We start from the raw sequence: 7,683 nt of genomic DNA, 5'->3' as shown, positions 1-7,683 counted from the left end.
ATCTTAGCACAAAACAAGTTAATACACCAACAAATCCAACAACAAATGGAGATGATGACAAAGAGAATGGATGGTTTCCAGCTAGCATTAGTGAACACAACAAATCAACCATCACTTGAATGGAGCCAAGATGAAGGGATCACGGTTGAACAACCACAAGAACAAGTTCAATACATGCAGAACACTTCAAATTCTCATGATGAATTTCATGGAGATACATACAACCCATCTTGGAAAAATCATCCCAACCTAAAGTGGGGTGAGAACCATTGGCAAAAGAATAGCAACCACAATCAAAACCGTCACACAAGCAACCAAAATCACCATGCCAACAACACTAACCAATATAGAAAACCACAAAACACATATCAACCACCCCATCATAACTCACAAACCCACCAAAATAACTTCCCTGCACCAACATCCAACACACAGAATTACCACACTAATCCACCCAACAACTTTCAACAACAATCCACCCCCATCATATCCCCAATTGACCATTATGAGACTAGAATTTCAAGTCTTGAAGCAACCTTACAAGCACTTGCTCAAACCACTCAAGCCTTAGCTAAGGGACAAAAGGAACATGAGGCCACCATGAAGAGTATTGAGCGACAAGTGGGACAATTAGCCAAACAAGCTGAACGGCCAACCAATGTTCTTCCAAGTGATACGATACCCAACCCAAGAGACACAGAAAAAGCCATAAAATGGGAGGAGTGTAAAGCAATCACCCTGAGAAGTGGGAAGAAAGTGGAGACAGAAGCCATTACTCAGGAAGAGCACATCAAAGAAGGCTTAAAAGAAGAGGTGAAGGAACAAAAGCAGGAGCAAGAAACCTATACACAAAGTGATAAATTAGCTAAGAAGGAGGCAGTGAAAGCATACCAACCAATGCTCCCATACCCTCAAAGGTTTAAAGAAGAGAACAAAGAGAAGCAATATTCCAAATTCTTGGAAATATTCAAGACACTACACATCAACATACCCTTCATTGAAGCACTTGAACAGATGCCCCTATATGCTAAGTTCATGAAGGAATTGTTGACAAAGAAAAGATCCTTGAAAGAGGGACAAACGGTTGTGATGACCAGGGAGTGTAGTGCCATCATCCAGAAAAAGTTGCCAAAGAAGATGAAAGACCCAGGGAGCTTTCACATCCCCTGCACAATAGGCAACATGATGATTGAGAGAGCATTTTGTGATCTTGGTGCAAGCATAAATCTGATGCCTCTATCTCTGATGAGAAAGCTTCAGATTCATGAATTGAAACCTACAAAGATAGCCCTTCAAATGGCGGATAAATCTATTCAACAAGCACTCGGGGTTGTAGAGAATGTATTAGTAAAGGTGGACAAATTCTTCCTCCCAGTTGACTTTGTCATCCTAGACATAAAGGAAGATGACAACACTCCCATTATTCTAGGGAGGCCCTTTTTAGCTACTGCCAGGGCATTGATAGATGTCGAAAAAGGAGAATTAATGCTAAGGGTGCATGATGAGCATATAGTGTTCCATGTCTTCAAGAATTTGCAAGACTCCACCCAAGAGGAAGAGTGTATGAAGATTTATTCCATAAATCCAAACTTGAAAGAGGCACCTGATGAGGCACTTCCAAGCTCATGCAGGAAAGAAAATGAAGAGGTGGAGGTGCTGCAACATGCTCAAAGAATAGAGGAGAAGCTGCAATCAAAGTCAGCATTTAAGATTCATAGCAAGGACTGTCCAAAAATTGAGATTCCAAAACCTGAACTATCTCCTGGAAAAGAAGAGAGTCCCAAGAAGAAAATGCCAAGAGGATGGAGAAACAAGAAAATCTCCACTGAAGACTTCTCACCAGGGGATAAAGTGATGCTAACTTACCAACCAAAAGAGACATCTCCACACTTTTCTGGATACTACACAGTGAACAAAATCCTCTCACTTGAACATGTGGAAATCATCAAGAATGATACTGGAAGGAAGCTCACGGTGAAAGGGGAAGGATTAAGACACTATGATCATCATCCGCCCTAAAGAGGGACAAATGTCAAGCTAGTGACAATAAAAGAGCGCTTGTTGGGAGGCAACCCAACCAGAGGTAACCATCTTTTCATATCTAATTCAATAAAACTGTTAATTAGTTTCATCTAGATTGCAAGAAGCTAAGTTTGGTGTTGCACACCAAAACAATCTAAGGGAGAATGAAGGATTCTAAGTTTGGTGTTCCACCAAAAATCCCATCATAAAACACATTCTCACTTTCTGCCATAAGGCTAGCTTCATGCATTTAGACGGACTAGTTAATTATCTTACTGTTTTCCAGTTTTTAGTCTATTACCTTAGAAAAAGAAGAAAGAGTTTCACACATGGTTAATTTGATGCATTGGCAAGGTACTAAGTTTGGTGTTCCCACACCAAAGTAAGTTCAAAAAGCCCACAAATAAATCATGCAGACTAACCACTGTTTCTAAGTGCTTGGGGAACAAGCAACTTTTAATATCATTGTAGAATGTCATACAAGCCTTTGGAGGGATTAAGCATCATCAATCAAAGAAGCAAAAGATGAACATAAAGGCTAGCAATGATGATGATGAGAAGAAAAGCAAGTGAACTCCAACAGGTTGTATTGTTAAGTGATATTTTACATCAAATGTTGCTGTGATTGAAAGTTGGATTGTATCCTTATTTGCTCTGTTTGACTGCATCATATAATTTTTCTTTTTATATTCCCGCCTGCCTTCATAGCATAGTCTTTCTTTATAATAAGCAAGATGCTTGATTATTCACAACATTCTTATCTTCAAAACCTGTTTGCACTCAATTTTCAAGAATGCATCACATGAAAGTTCTTTGAAAAGAAGGATTGAGGAATAAAAATCAGTTTTTGAGGCAAGCAAAAGATTAGGAGAAGTGGTGGTTCTAGTAGTATGATCATGTATTGAGGTTGCATGCTTGTGAAAACTTGCATGGGAGCTCATAGGCAGGACATAAAGTTCAAAGAAGTATTGTAGAGATTCTCAAAAATCTATTGATCCAAGAAGCAGCAAACAAAGCAAAAGGAAGAAAAGAAAGTGAAAAAACAAAAAGAACATGGCCCAAGGCTCTGAGCATCAATTACTAGGCAGAAAAAGAAAGAAAGAAACAAAAACTCAAAAGAGTTGCTATCCTAGTAAATGCTTGTGGTTGAAGTGTGTCAAGGAAAGAGGCTTGAGCAAGTAAATCCTTGGGGGTGCTTTAACACCTAATACCTTAAAACCAACTGGTTTAGGAGTATTGATTGAAAGCTTATCTAAAGAGCCGCCTTGAGACATGACACTTAGAGTCGAGGTCAAAGCACAAAAATTATAAGCTGCTTCAAGGTGATTACATATAAAGAGATCTCCATGATATCATTTGAATGAAAGTCCTAAGATCTAAGACTTCCAAAATGTAAGGACTGATAAGCACTGGGACCCTTGCATGAACACATAATTCAGAGTTCACCCCACTATCACTTAATCACTTCACTCACCAAGGTATTACAAGCTATTCCTCAACTCATTCCAATTAAAAGAAATCTTTGTGCATAGTTCTTTTGTTGCTTGAGGACAAGCAAGGTTTAAGTTTGGTGTTGTGATGCAATTGCATATTTGATATATTAGCTAGTTAGTTTAGTTGATTTTAGCTTGATTTCACTCATTTTCTCTAAATAAACAAGTCCTTTTATGAGTTTGTATTCATGCATGAGAATACTAAGCAACATGTTGATTCTAGCCAAATTCATGCAAATGATTTAAGGAATACATACATGAATGAGTATGAATGAATCTCATGAAATTTATTGCATGAATTGGTAAGACTTTGAAGCTATTTCCTTTGTTGATGATAGGTGATGAAACAAGGAAGCATGGAAGCAAGAAGGATGCAAGCTGGGCAAGAAGGAGTTGGCGTTGCCAACTTGGAGATAGTGGGCGTTATTGAGGATAACGCCAGGCAACCAAGAAGAAGTTGGCGTTGCCAACTTAGGAATGTGGTGAGTTGTTGAGGATAACGCCAGGCAGCTTTGGAAGCAAAGTTGGCGTTGCCAACTTGAAGAATAGGCTGAGTTGTTGAAGGCAACGCCCACACAATCAAGCTTGGCCCTGGAAGAAAAGGAGCTGGCGTTGCTAACTCAAGATGGGCGTTGCCAACGCCACACAACCAAGCAACTTTGGCACCAAGTTTTGGAGCTCAACCACGTTGCCAACGCCACTATCATTGGCGTGTTTTATGGGCAACGCCAAGCACAAGAATGAAGCCTTGAAGAGGAGCTCGAGGGCGTTGCCAACGCCAAGAACCATTGGCGTTATCCTTGGCAACGCCAGGGACATGCACCATTCAAGTTGCCAACGCCAGGGACATGTACCATTCAAGTTGCCAACGCCAGGGACATGCATCATTCACGTTGCCAACTTGGGATTGCATGGGCGTGTTCATCAACAACGCAGCAACCCTGGCAGCCTGACCTTGCCCTCTTCCATGGAGTATATCTTGAGTTGTAGACCTTCAAATGATGCACTCTCAACGGCATTGGAAAGTAGACATCCAGAGCTTTCCAACCATATATCATAGTATGGGATTGGCATTCGTTTGAAGCTTCAAAAGATGGCTTCATTTAGAGCTTCAGAATCTGAGCACGTTGGCAACGCTGGAAACAAGGGCGTTTTCACCAAAAACGTGTGCGATTTTGGCAGCCTGACCATGTCTCCTTCAAACGAGCATAACTTGAGTTATAGAGATCCAAATTGAGTGCTTCCAGTTGCGTTGGAAAGCTGACATTCAGAGCTTTCCAACCATATATAATAGTCTATGGTGGAGCACAAAATTGAAGCCAAACCAGAGTCATCTTTAGACCCTAAAAACAAGAACATGAAGTGAAATTCAAGGGAGCTAGAGATGAGCCTTGGGGTGTGGCTCGAGCACGTTGCCAACGTGCCACAAGGGGGGCGTGTTTTGCAACAACGCCAGCCCCAAGTCCTTGCCTTGGGAGAGTAAGGCACGGGCACGTTGCCAACTTGGGGTTGAAGGTGCGTTATTCACAACAACTTGGCAACAACTTGGCAGCTTGACCTTACCTTCTTTGAGGAACCATAACTTGAGCTAGGAAAGTCCAATTGAGGTGATTCCAGTGGCATTAGAAAATAGACATCAAGAGCTTTCCAATGATGTATAATAGTCCATATTAAGGCTGAAGGTTGACACTCAAATTCTGGGCTACATTTAGCATGAAAGTAGAGCCAAGAAGAGGAAAAGCAAGTTGTTGGCAACAACTTGGGCTAGCAACGCCCAAGTCTCATACTTCACTACCAGGAAAATGTCTTGCACGTTGCCAACGTGCATTTGGCCTGGAGTTAGTGCCAATAACGCCAAGCCAATGGGCCAGAAACATGATGAATGAACTCTTCCATTCCAAGTCTAGCAACACTTCCAATTGAGCCAAGAATTCAACAATAAGAAAGCCCACATTGCCAACCCAAATTGAAGATATCTGAAGAGTTTTAGGAGTAGTATAAATAGAAGAGATTGATGTACTTGTGGGGGACTTTTGGACTTTTACACTTTTACTTTACTTTTTACACTTAGTCATTTTTACACTTTTTAGCACTTGTATTTGGAAACTCTTTTGGTACTTCCGAGAGAAGACCCAGAGAGCTAATTTTGGTTCATCTTGGAACTTCTCTTCTTCATTTTCTTAATCTTCAAGCATTTACTTATTCTTCTTCATCTTTCTTTGCAATTTAGTTTAACTTTTGTTCATGGCAATTGTTGTTGAAATTGGAGCAATGACTCACTAAACCCCACTTTCATTAGGGGGAGGAGCTCTGTTGGTTGGAATGAATTGGTGAACCCATCTTCTCTTTCTCAATTTTAGTGGTTGATCTAAAGAGGAAACTCTTGTTCTTCAAAGATTCAACCACCATCGAGAGAGGGGTTAATCTATATGAATTATGTGGTGAATTTGATGAATGAGCCACATAATTCAGTTTAGAGTTCATCCTTTCATGATTTCCTCAATCAATATACCTTGGTTAGTATGTAAGATGTAACTCTCCTTGGTTGAGATTTTGGAAATTGTGTGGCTGGATTAAAATTGAGCTTCATCTCTTCTCATGAACAATTAGATCACGAGAGTGGCAGTTGGTTACGTTGAGAGAGATTGAATCACCAAGAGATTGGGATTCAATCACCCACTTGCCATAGATCTATACCCATGATTGAGAAGGATTTGACTAACATCAATTCATGAAAACTAACATCTCTAATCCCTAATGATCCTCTCTATCATTAATTCTCATTTCTCTTGCTCTAGTTATTTGATTACCCATTTCCCAATCCCTTTCTACATTCTGTCTATTTACTACTCTTGTTATTTACATTCTGTTCATCTACTTTTTGCCATTTACCTTATGTTCTTTAAATTTCTGCACCCTTTAGTTCCTTGCCATTTATCTTTGATGTTATTTAAGTTTCTTGCAATTTAAGTTTCAGTTATTTACTTCCATTTTATTTCTATATTCTTGTTCTTAATTGCCATTTAAATTCCTGTCATTATGTTCAAAAGTCACATTGCTCATAAAATCAAAAATCATGTTCGCTTGACTAAACTTGCCATTTAACTAAAGTTGCTTAATCTACCAATCCTCGTGGGATCGACCTCACTCTTTGTGAGTTTTATTACTTGATACGACCCGGTATACTTGCCGGTTATACGTGAAATCCTCATTTTTACGTATCATTCAACCACAGAGGCGGCTGAATCCACCCATAAATGATGTGGTGCAGAAGGAGGTCACTAAATTACTAGAGGCTGGGATTATTTATCCTATTTCTGATAGCCCCTGGGTAAGCCTTATCCAAGTCGTCCCTAAGAAGTGTGGCATGACAGTGGTTCATAATGAAAAAAATGAACCATACAAGAACAGTTACAGGGTGGCGTATGTGTATTGATTACAGAAGGCTTAATATAGCTACCAGAAAAGATCATTTTCCTTTACCAGTCATAGACCAGATGCTAGAAAGACTAGCAGGTCATGAATACTACTGCTTCCTGGATGGATATTCAGGTTATAATCAAATTGCAGTAGATCCCCAGGATCAAGAGAAAACAGCATTCACATGCCCATCTGGAGTATTTGCATACAGAAGGATGCCATTTGGTCTGTGCAATGCACCTACAACCTTTCAAAGATGCATGCTCTCTATTTTCTCTGATATGGTGGAAAAATTTCTGGAAGTCTTCATGGATGACTTTTTAGTGTTTGGAGACTCATTCAGCTCCTGTCTTGACCATCTAGCACTTGTTCTACAGAGATGCCAAGAGACTAATCTGGTTTTAAACTGGGAGAAATGTCACTTTATGGTGACTGAAGGAATTGTCCTTGGACACAAAATTTCGAACAAGGGAATAGAGGTGGATCAAGCTAAGGTGGAGGTAATTGAAAAATTACCACCACCTGCCAATGTTAAAGCAATCAGAAGCTTTCTGGGGCATGCAGGATTCAATAGGAGGTTTATAAAAGATTTTTCAAAAATTGCCAAACCTCTGAGTAATCTGCTAGCTACTGACACGCCATTTATCTTTGATAAAGAGTGTCTGTAGGCGTTTGAGACTCTGAAAGCTAAGCTGGTCACAGCACCAGTCATCTCTGCACCAAACTGGATATAACCATTTGAACTAAT

Source organism: Arachis hypogaea, chromosome 5, assembly GCF_003086295.3.
Source record: "Arachis hypogaea cultivar Tifrunner chromosome 5, arahy.Tifrunner.gnm2.J5K5, whole genome shotgun sequence".
NCBI lineage: Eukaryota > Viridiplantae > Streptophyta > Magnoliopsida > Fabales > Fabaceae > Arachis > Arachis hypogaea.
The sequence above is the reverse complement of the archived record's forward strand: the minus strand, read 5'-3'. Positions refer to the sequence as shown.